Below are 14,167 nucleotides of genomic sequence, written 5' to 3'. Positions count from 1 at the left end.
TGCATCTGCCTCCACACATCTGCCTGTTCCAGAAACTGGGGTAGCTGATTGGGAGCAAGTTCAGGGTGCTGCAACCTTAAATGCCCCACGAACTGCGGATTGCTCAGCTCCAACCATTTCTCCAGCAATTCCACACCCCTGCCCTGCTCCACACCCCCACCAGGTCCCGGTGCCCCTGTCTGGGGCATCACCCATGGACCGTCCAGGGGATCCACCCAGCACCGTGCCCAGGCCTGTATCCCGCCCTGTTTCCCCAGGGACTCGCTTCATCTTATTCATCCCCGCAGTACGAGAGTACACCCCAAACAAGTGTTTTGCCACCTGTCCGGGAATTAGAAATGGATGTGCCACTCCTGCCACATCGATTCCCAAGGTACCTCGTCCCAAAAGACTACACCATAAGATCACCTGGTCCTCCCGAGTTAGACCCTCCATCTCTCTGCCCACCTCCACTAGCCACAGCACAAACTGATCCCAATCATTCCGGGGTACCTTTCCCAAACGGCCCAGTACTGCCTCCCGGTCCTTCAGGGACAAGGGGCGGATTTCTGCCTGTTCTACTACTTGTGGGGCATGGTCCCCCCACCCCGCAACTGGGGCCACTATTCCTGCCTCCTGCAGTTCCTCCCGGGTAGCCTCTCTCGCAGGGGCTGTAACTGTGGATCGCCGGCTTACAACATCCACCGGCAGTGGTGGGTACAGTGTTTTTTCAGGGTAGGGTGGTGGAGGTGTCTCCTTCAGTTCCATTAGTGGGGCGGATGGTTTGAGGTCCCCAAATCCATTGCCCCCATGTTTACAATAATACAATTCCTCCTCTAAGTCTCCTACTCTCCCCAGCAGTTCGTCCCTCTCTCTCCGGATTGCCTCACAAGACTCCTCTGTCCGTGCAGCATCCCGTGCCTTCAAATCCGCTACCTCTACTGCTAACACAGATTTTTCTGTTAAAATCCGTTGCTGATCCACAATCTCCTCCAAATCCTTAATGTGTTGGAGGAGATCAGCTTCCCTTTTTACCCAGTATGCCATCCCAGCACACAAACCTTGTAATACCATTCCCTTTTTCCTACACTCCTTTCCCTTGGGGTCTCCCAAAACCTCTCCCATCTCCTTCTCAATCTCATCCCAGGTGAACCCCTGCACCTGGTATGGGCCCTGATTCTTCCTTATCCATTTGTTCAAAAAATCCGTTACCCCAGCTTGCCAGAACCCGCAACTACCATCACGAGAGTTCGCCATACCCCCTCCAAGCAGCTGCGCGGACTGATGGGGAGGGGGACTTACAGGCTGCCACTCACCTATCCAATGCGATGTATCCAGGTCACGGCACCAAGATGTTAGAGAGCTTATTCCTTCACTCTCCCACTTCCCTGGTTCTTCTCGCATGAACAGAGAGCAACAATACCCGAAGTCCGAAGGTGCAAACAATTCGATGTTTATTGGGGTGAACTTCCAGCAAGCTAAATACAAGTTCCTTTTTCCTTATTTTCGAATCCCAACTTACTTCCTGTTTGCCCCTAATTTATATAGTAATATTCTTAGCTATACCTTAACCAATCATTCTACTAAAATTTAACTAACCAATCCTAACATGGATTAGCTAACCAATTATATCCCACCACCTTAATTAGTTTACACCCAGCAAAATTAATTATACAGCAGACAGAAGCAATCACAGAACCAGACAGAGACCATGCCAATAAACAATAGCAAAGTGGGAACTATAATGACAAAACAATACAGAAGTGAGGATTTCACAACTACATCTGTAAAGACGTAAGAGTTTCCCAGCTGTGTCTATTGATAAGTGAGTTCTTACCAGACAGAAAACTATCAACCTCAATTTCCTTTTACAGCTTCTAGGCACTTCCCTTTCTCTGGAGGTGATAGGCACTATAAGGACAGGATTAAATTCCTAACAGCCCAATAGCACCTTATTTCAATGTGACTAGTTTGGAATGTGAGGATGTGACCATTCACTTCCCAGCTTATGGCTGCCTCTGTCGCTTAGCCAAAGGCCTTAGCCTAAGAACAGGGCCTCAGACTGTCACAGTAAGAGAAGGCCCTTACACTGGCAGACAGTGATTTTGATTCTTTCTTTTATACCTCTAACTAGCCAAGTGTAGGAATACACCTAAATTCTTAGAGTATAGGCCTTTACAGACAGGCCTGAATATCTATATCCTAACAATGTTTGAACCTCAAAAGATGCTCCATTTGAATGCAGTTCAGACAAACAGCTAACATTTTGGATGCTTACTCAAACTTCCTGGCCTTCTTGAGTCTTCAGAAGTGGAATGGAATCCTCATGAGATTCCTCAGACTTCTTACTTTATGTATTGGCTGAAATATCGCAAGAACAGTTTTTGTTTCTTACCACTGCTGTTTCAGCAGCTTCCAGCTGAAACCTTGAAGGTGCAAAGATGCTCAGAAGTGAAAACCAATTAGATGCCACATACCTGAACATTTCATAACATCCAGAAGTTCGGGCTGTAGGCATGACCAGTGCTTCTGTACAGAGGAAGTTCTCTTCCATTTTTTCAAACTAACTACTGAAGGCCTAAGCAGGACCTTTAAGTGGTCAATAGTTCTTGTGTTGTTCCTGCCATGTGGTAAATTTGGAGTTCTATAGAACTGTCATTGCTTACACTAAAAGTGAACTTGGCCCATATGTCCTGAAATTTAGTGGTACATACCTATATCTATCTACTGATAGATAGATCTATGATCGAGGTCAAAAATCATGAGTGGTATAGAGAAAGTAAATAAGGAAGTGTTATTTACTCTTTCTCATAATACAAGAACAAGGGGCCACCAAATGAAATTAAAAGGTAGCAGGTTTAAAACAAACAAAAGAAAGTATTTTTTCACGCAATGCACTGTTGACCTCTGGAACTCCTTGCCAGAGGGTGTTGTGAAGGCCAATACTATAACAGGGTTCAAAAGGGAGATAGATAGATAGATTCATGGAAGATAGGTCCATCAATGGCTATAAACCAAGATGGGCAGGAATGGTGTCCCTAGCGACTGTTTGCCAGAAGCTGGGATTGGGTGACAGGGCATGGATCACTTGATGATAATCTGTCTGTTCATTCCCTTTGGGGCACCTGCCATTGGCCACTGTCAGAGGACAGGATACTGGGCTTGATGGACCTTTGGTCTGACCCAGTATGGCCATTCTTATGTTGACATGTATCTATAGACAGATAGGAGCTCAGCTGTATTTAATCACATTGAGAAATTACACACAAACAAAGGAACAAAATCAGAAGGTCACCAGTGAATCTGTGTTCTGTAATTAGAGACTCACTATGCCACAGCATACCACAAGCAATCTACAGAAGTTAAAAATAGCATGACTCCAAGAGGTGTGGTGTGACATTTGCTGCAAGGAACTACTCTGCAGCTGTAATGAAGTTAAGCATTTTGAACACTAGTTCAAGAGATATTTCATTACTGGTGCAACTGTGCTTTTAGAAGTACTTGGGCCACTGTTTCTAGCTCCATCCTAAACCTGACAGGTGCATGCAACTTTCAGAATTTTTTTGGATGTCAAAAGAAAAAAAACTCTTGAGTTCACTTTGAGTTTTACGGTAGATTTGGTTCAGGTCCGTTCTTATGTTTCCAAATCTGCTCATATATCCCTACTTGTTTGCTCTTGTTTCAGAACGTACAGAATCTGAGTTAAGTCCTCAGCAGCTGAAGGGAATGCAAGTCCGTTTGCATCAGGATCGTGATGGATTTTACCCAAGAGAAAACCTTAGTTGCAGCCATTTCCAAAGAAGAAGTGATGGTGATTGCATTTTCTTATTCAATTTAGATTTTCCCAAAGTAGCAAGAAACGTCTCTTAATAATTTATCTGGAGTTTAAGTATAATATTGTTAATTGATAGAAGTAATTTCAGTACTTTTTAATATAGCAAGTCTCTAGTGTGCAATACGGTTAGTCACTGAATGGCATAAAACACACAGAAGCCTTTTTTAATTTAACTCTAAGTTCTGAGTTCATTTTCACATGGAGCTGAAGCAAGGATATCCCAATGAAGTTCACACTGGGATACATCTTCTTGAATCTCATCAGCAATGGAACCTTATGTTAACCAATCACACAATTATACATAATATACTACAGGTAGAAAGGAGATATTCTGAGCAAAATCCTTAGCTGGTGTGAACTGGAGTAGCACCACTGACCTCAACAGTGCTATGCTGATTTACACCAGATGATGATGTGGCCCTATTTTTTCTTGCTGGCAAAAATACCAGTGCTGTGGTACAAAGACCTGCCCAGCTTTTCTGCTGGAGGCGCTTGCCACAGCTACACAGAGGAAGTATACCTCGTTTACATTTATGGCCACATCTGATCTATACCTTTCACATCTAATTCGAATGTCTGGACTTAGTGCAGTTTTAGTACAGCTACACTTCTCATACACAGCGAACCGGATCCACTCCCACAGGCTTCCGCAACAGCTGCTGTGCTCCGGCTTGAGCCCCTGTGGTCGGAATTCCACCAGGGGAGCAGACTGTGGTGACCAGAAGTTCCCACAAGCTCTCTCCTGCCCAGCCTGTGGCACAGTCACCAAATGGGTGGTGCTAGCAGGGGAGTGGGCCTGACCAGGGCTACACCTTCATTCTGTGCGCCTGACGCAGCACCCTGCATCGGCAGAGCACCTACCCCATGGAACCCCTTTCGTGTTTTAATGCTGCCTTCTCTTATTGCCTCTATGTATCACCTCTGTAACAATCTGGGGGCTCATTAAATAACAACTCAGTGAATGAGAAAGGAATAAAAGTTTAATAAAACAATCTGGAGCGCTTCTATAGTGAGCTGCTGCACACAGTCATGGGGTGTTTCCAAGCCCCGCCTCCAGGGCACATCTCCAAATTCCTATGTTCATAATACTGTCCCTTATGAGGGAGAGTCTCTAAATTATAATCTTCTACAAACATATCTCTACATCTTTCCTCTTAAAGAAAAAACAAATTAACTTGGAGAGAGAGAGAGAGAGAGAGAGAGAACTACTATCTACTAAAACATACATTGACTTCTTAACCCACGTAGTACATTTCCATAAACCCAGTGTGTCAAGTGCCTAGAGAAGAGAGGTTACCAGCACAACACGCTTGAGTGAGTCTTTACCACTCACTTTCCGCAAATACCCCTTCTCCAGGCAGGTTAGCAAGTCTCTATGAGTCTTTCAGGACATTTAATCTTCCACTTTGATCTTCTCAGTCTCAGCCTTTCATTAGAGTCTGAGTTGTTCTCTTGTCCCTTGACAGTTTCTCCTTTGTGCCTTGATGATGTGCCTTGGTCAGATGGGAAATGCCAGCGTCCACATCTACTGCCAATGTGTTGGATTACGCTTATATCCTTTCAATTATGTTGAAATGTATCCCCCTGGTCTTTCTGGGCTACATAAAACCCTGGATGCAGCTGTTCTTTAATTGTACCCCTTCGGCCCCAAGTACTGGATGTGTGATTCCTCAGGCACACTCTATCGCCTGGGTTAAGAAATGGGCGATCACGGGCCCTTTTGTCAAAATCATATTTCTGCTTCCACTTCTGATTTTCTTTCATCTTCCGTATGGTTTCATTGTTATGAGATTTCAGCAAGTTCTCAGTAATTGGTAAATTACATCTGATATTTCTTCCCATTAACAGCTGAGCTGGAGAAAAGCCATTCTCCAGGGGAGTACTTCAATAAACCACTAATGCTTTATACAAATAACCCCCACTGTCAAAAGTCTTTTGCATAAGGTTCTTTACTATCCATATAGACCTTTCCTCAAATCCATTTGATTTGGGGTAATTTGGACTTGATATTTTGTGATGAAAATCCCAATCTCTGGCAAATTGCCTAAAATTTGCACTGAAAAATTGTGGCCAATTATCACTAAAGACTTCATCTGGAATTCCCTGTCTGGAGAAGATTCTCTTCATGCTGGCTATCACTGACTTACTGTTAGTACTGTGCAGAGTACAAATTTCTGGACACAGAGAATAATAATCTGTGACTATTAAATTGATTGCCAGGTAAGTAAATCAGTGCCAACCTTCTCATAAATCCTTTGTGGAACTAGATGAGGTCTCAGGGGCTCTGTTGGCATGGCTTGTATTTCAAGCATGGAAAGCAGTTTTCTACCACAATAGTGATGTTGTGATTGATCCGCGGCCAATACAGCATCACTTGTGCTCGTTGTTTGCACTTCTCAATTCCTAAATGACCCTTGTGGATCTTCTGTAGCATTTCTTTTTGGAGGCTCTTTGGAATTACAACCTTACTGCCCTTGAAAATCACCCCATTCATCACCGTAAGTTCATGTCTGCAGTTCCAATAGTCTCTTATACTTGTACAAAAAAATGCTCATTTATTAGGTCCCCCCCTTGAGTTATCACTTCTTTAAGAATTCTCACAATTCCTGTTTCTCCATTTCCTCTCTTATTTGTTGCAGTTTCCTTTTAGCTATGGAAATTGTCTTTACACTCAGATCCACATAGGCTTGCATCTCTGGCTCTAAAGTCTTTGCTGGTTTTGTGGGAGCCAGAACCAATATCATACTTTTACAGCTTTATCATCATTCTTTGACTCCTTTAGGTATAGTCATTTAGCGGTTTGCAAAATAACACTATTGGGGGTTTGTGGCAACTTCCCCTATCTGTCCATAAATATACTGATTTAATATCTCACAGGCAAACAATATTCCTAAAAGCTCCATCTTGACACGTGCATATCTGGTTTCTGCCTCAGTCACCCCCTTTTTCCTACAATGAAAGGGAGCATGTACATGTTTTTTATGGTTGATGCTAGCAATGCACCTCCCCTTCACTGAAATATTTGTTTCAGAATAACCAGCTCCTTTTATTTTTGTTTGTCCCAGTGTTGGTCTTGTTTTCAGTCTCTCATAATCTTGTTCAGACAGAATATTAACCTGAGCTCCTGTGTCCAGTTTCAGTGGAATAATTGTTCCATTCACTGACTTAGGCAGTATCCAGACACTCTCATCAGGCTTGCTAGATCCCAGTACATCTATATAAAACTCCTCAACCAGATTGTCTTTAACTGAATGCACTTGCCTTCTCTGCATTTGGGATCTGCAGCATTTTTTTAAAAAAATCACACATTTATGATAGAGTTTCCCAAAGGCAACACACACTGTTTGGGGCCATGCTGTGATCCACACGACCATCAGTACCCAGTCTTCCCTCTATCAGTAGTTTTCATAGTGAGTGGTTCCACTCTTTGATTTGACCTATTCTGGCTATATTCCTTTTTATTTACAAAAAGAAAAGGAGAACTTGTGGTACCCTAGAGACTAACCAATTTATTTGAGCATAAGCTTTTGTGAGCTACAGCTCACTTCATCAGATGCATTCAGTGGAAAATACTTACGCTCAAATAAATTGGTTTGTCTCTAAGGTGCCACAAGTACTCCTTTTCTTTTTGCGAATACAGACTAACACGACTGCTACTCTGAAACCTTTTTTATTTAGTACATGAACAACTCCTTCTGCTGACTTCAGTTCTTTCGCTTTTGCTTTCACAGTTTCCACGGACCTGCATATTTGGGGAGCTTGTTCTAAAATTTAAGTCTCCTTCACGGAACCGTCTCTCTCTTAACACATTATCTTTAATGTCACAAATGATTCTATCTCTGATCAGAGACTCTGTCAGCTCACCAAAGTCACAGTTTTTACCGAGTGTCTTTAATTCTGTGACACATTGCTCTATGGTGTCATCAGTTTTTTTGCATGCAAGTAAAAATGTGTCTCTCTTAAAGGTTTCACTCCTTTTTGGCACGCAAAGCTCCTCAAATTTAGTCAGTATTTTACTTAACTTCATGCTTTCACCTTCTTCAAACTTAAAGTTGTTATAAATATCCAATGGTTCCTCCCCAACAACATGCAAAAAGATTGATGATTTCACTTTTATCATTTTTCTCTTCTGCCCCCATGGCTGCCAAATACAATTGAAATCTCTGTCTGAATTTTTTTCCAGTTCTCTGCAACATTGCCTGACAATTTCACACTGGATAGCTGTTGCAACACATCCATATTTGGCTTCTTTCCCCTTCTTAAGTTAGTCAAGCTAGTATTGTGCTCACCAAACACATGCAAAAGCCTCAGTGCCTGATGCTCCACATGGTTCCATGGTGCTTCCTCTTGTCTCTGCTTTCAGTTGCAAACACAGGAGTTAACTTCAGAATGACTGCAGTGTCCTTCTCATTCAGCCCTTCTGACACCATGTAATGATCACGGAGTGCATTAAATAACAAACCAGTGAATAAGAAAGGAATACAACTTTAATAAAACAAACTGGAGAACCTGTCTGGTGAACTGCTGGACACAGCCATGTGGTCTTCCCAGCCCAGCCTCCAGGACACATCTCCAGATTCCTGTGCTCATAATACTGTCCCTTCTGAGGGAGTGTCTCTAAACTATAATTTTCTCCAAACATAGCTCTACATCCTCTGCCAGGGCTGAGAGAGTGGCAGGAAGTTATTTGTGTGGGGACAGGGACAGGCCATGTGGGTCACCTATCCCCATCCCTTAAGACACCCTGCCAGGAGCTGCCATACAACACTTTTGGCTAGTCTGGTCGTGGGAGCCTTGGGCATGTGAGACCCACACAACGAGCCAGTGCTGAGAGCATGCGGAGTCGGTCAGCACTGCGCCCAGCTCATGAGACAGCTCATGGTGTCCGACACCATCAGGTGGTCCAGAGACATCTACATGGAGCACATCATAGGACACCATCAGTACTAGGATGAGTAAACAAGACCACTGGTCAGGGAAAATAACCCACTTCCTCCCCAATGAACCAAGGGATGCACCCCACCCATGTACCTATTTGCTATAACAACACTGACTTAGACTGTAAAGACATTCTATGCGTGGCATACCCAAGATCACTTATTCACTGATGCTTTAAAAATTCCTGCACCCCAATCTGGGTCTATACTGGTTGTGTGCTATGTATGTATCTTTTGAACCTTGTAACCAATACTTGTAACCTCTCATAACTTAAGCCTGACCCCAGATGTAGAGTACCTTCCTTCTTAACTTGTGTAAATTTGATTTTAAACATTAGCTTTAATAATTTTTTTCTTCCTACCAGACTGAATTTGAACTACTGTGGCATGGCATGAGTGAAAGGCAGGCACTCGAGTTCAGCAATGACACAGCAGATTGGAGGGGAACCTGGAGGCAGCGGAATGATTGTGAGATGGTTTTGGGCAATAAAAAGTTGTTAATAAGTTGTGCTCCTCTGATATTTTGCTGGTACATTGTCAGTCTATTACTGCTTTTCTATTCCTGCTGTTCTCAGGGCAGGAACTGTGTCATGCAGTGGTGTTTGTACAGCACCTATCACAATCGGGCCCTGATTCTCTAGGCACTACTGTACTATAAATAAATAAGAAGATTAGAACATGTCCAAAAACATTTATTCTTAGATTTCCATTAAATGTTTGAATACTAAGAACTTGACACTGCCCACATTTTTTGAAAAAACTTTTCATGATGCACATGGTGTGCACACATACCACTATTTTTCCCAATCCAGGACAGAAACAAATGTTCCAATAGCAGGATTTTCTGTGGGATATAAATTCTGCTTCTCAGTCAGCTCTAGTCATCAACAAAATTAGGACTCAATTGTAGTTGCAAAAAACCAAAGATTGAGGTTCTTACTCCCTTTTTACTTTGATTCTGGCCATGCCAACCACTGGAAATTTGCTTGAATAAAGACAGACTGGAAATGGAGATTGGATTCAGATGGAGATCTCCAAAGCTGAATTGGAGTTTTGCTGCTAAATCCTACAGTCCGCCTTGAAAATTTCAGTCTGAGTTTTTGGTCCAGTATCTTTATAGGTAAAGATGATTAAAGTACCCAGCTTGATTTTCAGCTCCCAGGCTCAATTGGCCAATTTAGAAAAAAATCATCTTGTAACTTGTAAACCTAGCAAACATGCAAAGGGAGTCATTTTGGCTGGGTTCTCAGTAGAGAACTGGTGTGTTCTTAACTTGAATTCGCTAAACGGAGTTACACTCGAGGTTAAATCCTAGTTAAGACAAGTCAGTTGGCAACTTTCACATAAGTGGGTTAACTCAAATTGAGAACACACCCTTTTTTTCCTAGTGAAGACAAGGCCTGAGAGAGAATAAGCGTGGAACCAACAGGTGTCTTCTGTAAAGCCACTTTACAGAGCAATGTCATAATTTATCATACTGGTGCATTCTTTGGACATGTTCTACACTCAGTTACATTGCTGCAAACCCGGGGTCACTTCCATTGATTTCACTGGAGTTACACAAACTCTTACACTAGTGTAAATGGGAACAGACATTGGCCCAAAATGGCCACATTGCCGCTGTTACATCCCCTCATCTCGCTCAGTGTAGCTACCCCTCAGGCAATCTGTGCTGATTCAGTTTTTCTCTATTTTATTAGTTTCCCAGGCTTACCCTTCTCCCTTGAGTGCCAGAAGTTCTTCCAGGTGTACTTTAATTCAGCCTCCCCTGTAGTTCAACCTATTTACACTATGTAGAAACTTGTTCTACATGCTGTGCTGTTTAGTAAAGCTACAGGCCAAAATAGAAATCGACAGCGTTCGGTGACCTTTTCCTCTGACACCGCAGTCTCTTGTCCTGTTCCCTCCTTGGCATATTATCCACGGTACACCAGGTGACAACTGAGCTATCTGCACAGATACAGAAAGAGCAGCAGAGAAAACAGAGGTGACACAGTAAGGGTTGCAAAAGCCAGAGCCATTGTAGGAGAAAACAAACAAGACAGATTAGAGTAAACTCACTGGCTCCTTTGGTCTTGTCGTTATTCATATTCACTCGCATTTGACTCTCTCTTCTCCCCAGGCCTGGCCAGCCTGCTGTAGCAACTCATAGGCTCTCCTTAGCCCTGTCACTTTTATGATCTGTAACCGAGATAGTTGCTCACATATAAGAACCGCCATATTTTGTCAGACCATTGGTGCGTATAGCCCAGTACCCTGCTTCTGACAGTGGCCAATGCCAGGCGCTTCAGATTGAATGAACAGAACAATACAATTTTGACTGATCATCGTCCACACCCAACTTCTGGTAGTTGGAGGCTTAGGGACACAGAGAGCATGGGTTTGCATCCCTGACTATCTTGGCTAATAGCCATTGATGGACCTATCCTCCATGAACTTATCTAATTCTGAACCCAGTTATACTTTTGACCTTCAAAACATCTCCTGCCAACAGGTTCCAGAGGCTGACCGTATGCTGCGTGAAGAAGTACTTCCTTATGTTTGTTTTAAACCTGCTGCCTACTCATTTCATTGGGTGACCCCTGGTTCTTGTGTTGTGTTAAGGTCTAATTAACATTTACTTATTCACACTCTCCACACCATTCATGATTTTAAAGACCTCGATCACATCCCCCCTCTATCTTTATCTCTATAATTACTGTTTCTTAGTATTTATTGCTATTTAGGACCAGATCCTGTGCTCTGGCCAAAATGCATTCAGCACAACTCAGGGCACAGGGAAGTCAAAACTTTTACCTTTATGTTCCCTTGATCCTGAGCATACTTAGTATTGGGCCAGTACCTCAGTATAAGTCAGAGCAAACTGGAGGCTGCTGTAAATTACATTGGTCGTCAATGGCCACAACTTAAAGTCCTGTAACATCATCTGGGGATCCTACTTTTGCTGAAGATATGTCCTCCTGCTGGCAGCAATGGTGGTACAGGAGACTCTGTGCTGGTCTTATTCCACTGGAAGGCTCCCCCTTGCACTAGGGTGATGATCTAATGCCCAGTTGCACGGGGTTTATGGGTAGAATCTTCCGGCATTGTGCTGCTAAGAAGCTACATGGAACCTGGCCCTCTCAGAGCACCACATGGGCCCTGTCATAAATATAAAGGGAAGGGTAAACACCTTTAAATCCCTCCTGGCCAGAGGAAAAACCCTTTCACCTGTAAAGGGTTAAAAAACTAAGACAACCTCGCTGGCACCTGACCAAAATGACCAATGAGGAGACAAGATACTTTCAAAGCTGGGGGGGGGAACAAAGGGTTCTCTTTGTCGGTGTGTTGTTTTTGCCGGGACCAGAGCAGGAATGCAGGTCAGAACTCCTGTAAAATGTCAGTAAGCAGTCTAGTTAGATATGCGTTAGATTCTGTTTTGTTTAAATGGCTGATAAAATAAGTTGTCCTGAATGGAATGTATATTCCTATTTTTGTGTCTTTTTGTAACTTAAGGTTTAGCCTAGAGGGATTCTCTATGTTTTGAATCTGATTACCCTGTAAGGTATTTACCATCCTGATTTTACAGAGGTGATTCTTTTACTTTTTCTTTAATTAAAATTCTTCTTTTTAGAACCTGATTGCTTTTTCATTGTTCTTAAGATCCAAGGGTTTGGGTCTGTGTTCACCTATGCAAATTGGTGAGGATTTTTATCAAGCCTTCCCCAGGAAAGGGGGTGTAGGGCTTGGGGGGATTTTGGGAGGAAAGACGTTTCCAAGTGGGCTCTTTCCCTGTTATATTTGTTAGACACTTGGTGGTGGCAGCAATAAAGTCCAGGGACAAAAGGTAAAATAGTTTGTACCTTGGGGAAGTTTTAACCTAAGCTGGTAAAAATAAGCTTAGGGGGTTGTTCATGCAGGTCCCCACATCTGTACCCTAGAGTTCAGAGTGGGGAAGGAACCTTGACAGGCCCACCTCCAAAGTGACCAGTTTACTGGTTGTGGGTGTGGATCTCTTGGAGTGGTAAGATACGCTCGTCCTGATTCTCCTTCTGTGAGAACAAAGAGGCTGTATGATGCTAGGAAATGAGAATGGAGGTGCTTTGCACCAGCTTTGCACAGCTGTAAATGACAATGCAAGGTGCAGTGAGAACTCAGGCTCAACAAGTAGCAGAGCCATGTACTTCCTTGAAAGTGCTAAAATGGTGATGATGAATGGCACTAATGAGTATTTTGCAGTCACAAAGACCAAGGACAGGCTGAGACATGGTGACTGACTTATCCTGATATTTATAGCTGAAGACCAGGATTCAGACAGCATGGAAAAGCTATCCCTCTCTCTCTCCAGCCACCAATGTTCTCATAATGGCCATCATCAATATCTGGATGCCTCTCATTAATTGAAAAATGGTTGAGCTGGTCAAAACTTTTTCATCAAAATTATTTTTTAATGAATACCAGCTTTTTGATTAAATGGAAATTGTAGTGAAAAATATTGTTTGCATTAAAAAATGTAGGTGTTTTTTTGAAAAAAAATCCAATATATTTTCTGTTTGAAGTTTTCATTTTTCTGAGAATAACCCAAAACACCTTAAAATAAAATACCGGCATGCATAAAATACTTTAGTTTTTGTCAAAATTTTTCACAGAGGGAAAAAAAAATTCACTTCTTGAGCAAGCTCTAAAATGCAGCATTGTTCTCACCTTGCTGAGGTGTGTGCTGCATCCGTTCTATGTGCAACTAAATGAGCTTTCTCGCCAGCACCTTTCACCTACATTCACTTTTCTTTTAATAAGAAAAAAAATAACAAAACTGTAACGTCTGCATTTCCCTCCCTGAGTGACTTGTCTGCATTGTGTGCTCCTGAAGCATGGAAATACATAGCCAAGAGCAGTGTCAGTGCAATGTGCCCCTGTGGGACTTCTTTGAGACGTGTCCTGAAGGAGGCCCTAGGGGTCACACAGCACGCCAGTTCTCTCCAACGCTTAGAGAGAGAAGAGGAGGAAGGCAGGATGTGTTTGCATTTACCTGTTATTTGTTCAACATGGAAGCCAGCCAACAATGCTGTTAGGTGAGGAGATCTCTCACACACGGATACAGACATCCTGGGGTACTGTGTCCATAAACAACAGAATGGCTCAAGTGGAAGCAAATGTGCTGGCAACATTGCTTGAACTGTGTGCTGAGGATGAGATCTGACACCATGTCTACCCCAAGCAGAAAGATGAGTCTGGAAGGATGTTATGACAACACAAAGCTTTAGGTTATGGCATCCCATTGCACTTCCTATATCTACTACCCAAACATCTGCCAGACCATCTATATGGCATTCAAAACAACAACAATTTCTGTCTTGCTTTGATATAGACTTCAGTACAAAAGGATGTCATGACATTGTATTGACTCATTTGGGCTGTGAAATAGATATTTTGGCCC

At 42.8% G+C, this 14,167-nt stretch overlaps 1 long non-coding RNA gene across 1 annotated transcript in view; it reads left to right on the top strand.

Moving 5' to 3' along the window:
• LOC142070726 (uncharacterized) overlaps positions 1 to 9,255 on the top strand; it is a 49,277-nt gene extending 40,022 nt beyond the window's left edge. Inside the window, exons 2-3 of the long non-coding RNA XR_012666678.1 lie at positions 3,665 to 3,790; positions 9,117 to 9,255. This is a non-coding gene — a long non-coding RNA (uncharacterized LOC142070726). The remainder of the gene's footprint in view (positions 1 to 3,664; positions 3,791 to 9,116) is intronic.
• The last annotated feature ends 4,912 nt before the right edge of the window (positions 9,256 to 14,167 follow it).

Source organism: Caretta caretta, chromosome 2 (assembly GCF_965140235.1).
Source record: "Caretta caretta isolate rCarCar2 chromosome 2, rCarCar1.hap1, whole genome shotgun sequence".
NCBI classification, from domain to species: Eukaryota; Metazoa; Chordata; order Testudines; family Cheloniidae; genus Caretta; species Caretta caretta.
This window is presented reverse-complemented; position numbering and strand designations above follow the sequence as displayed.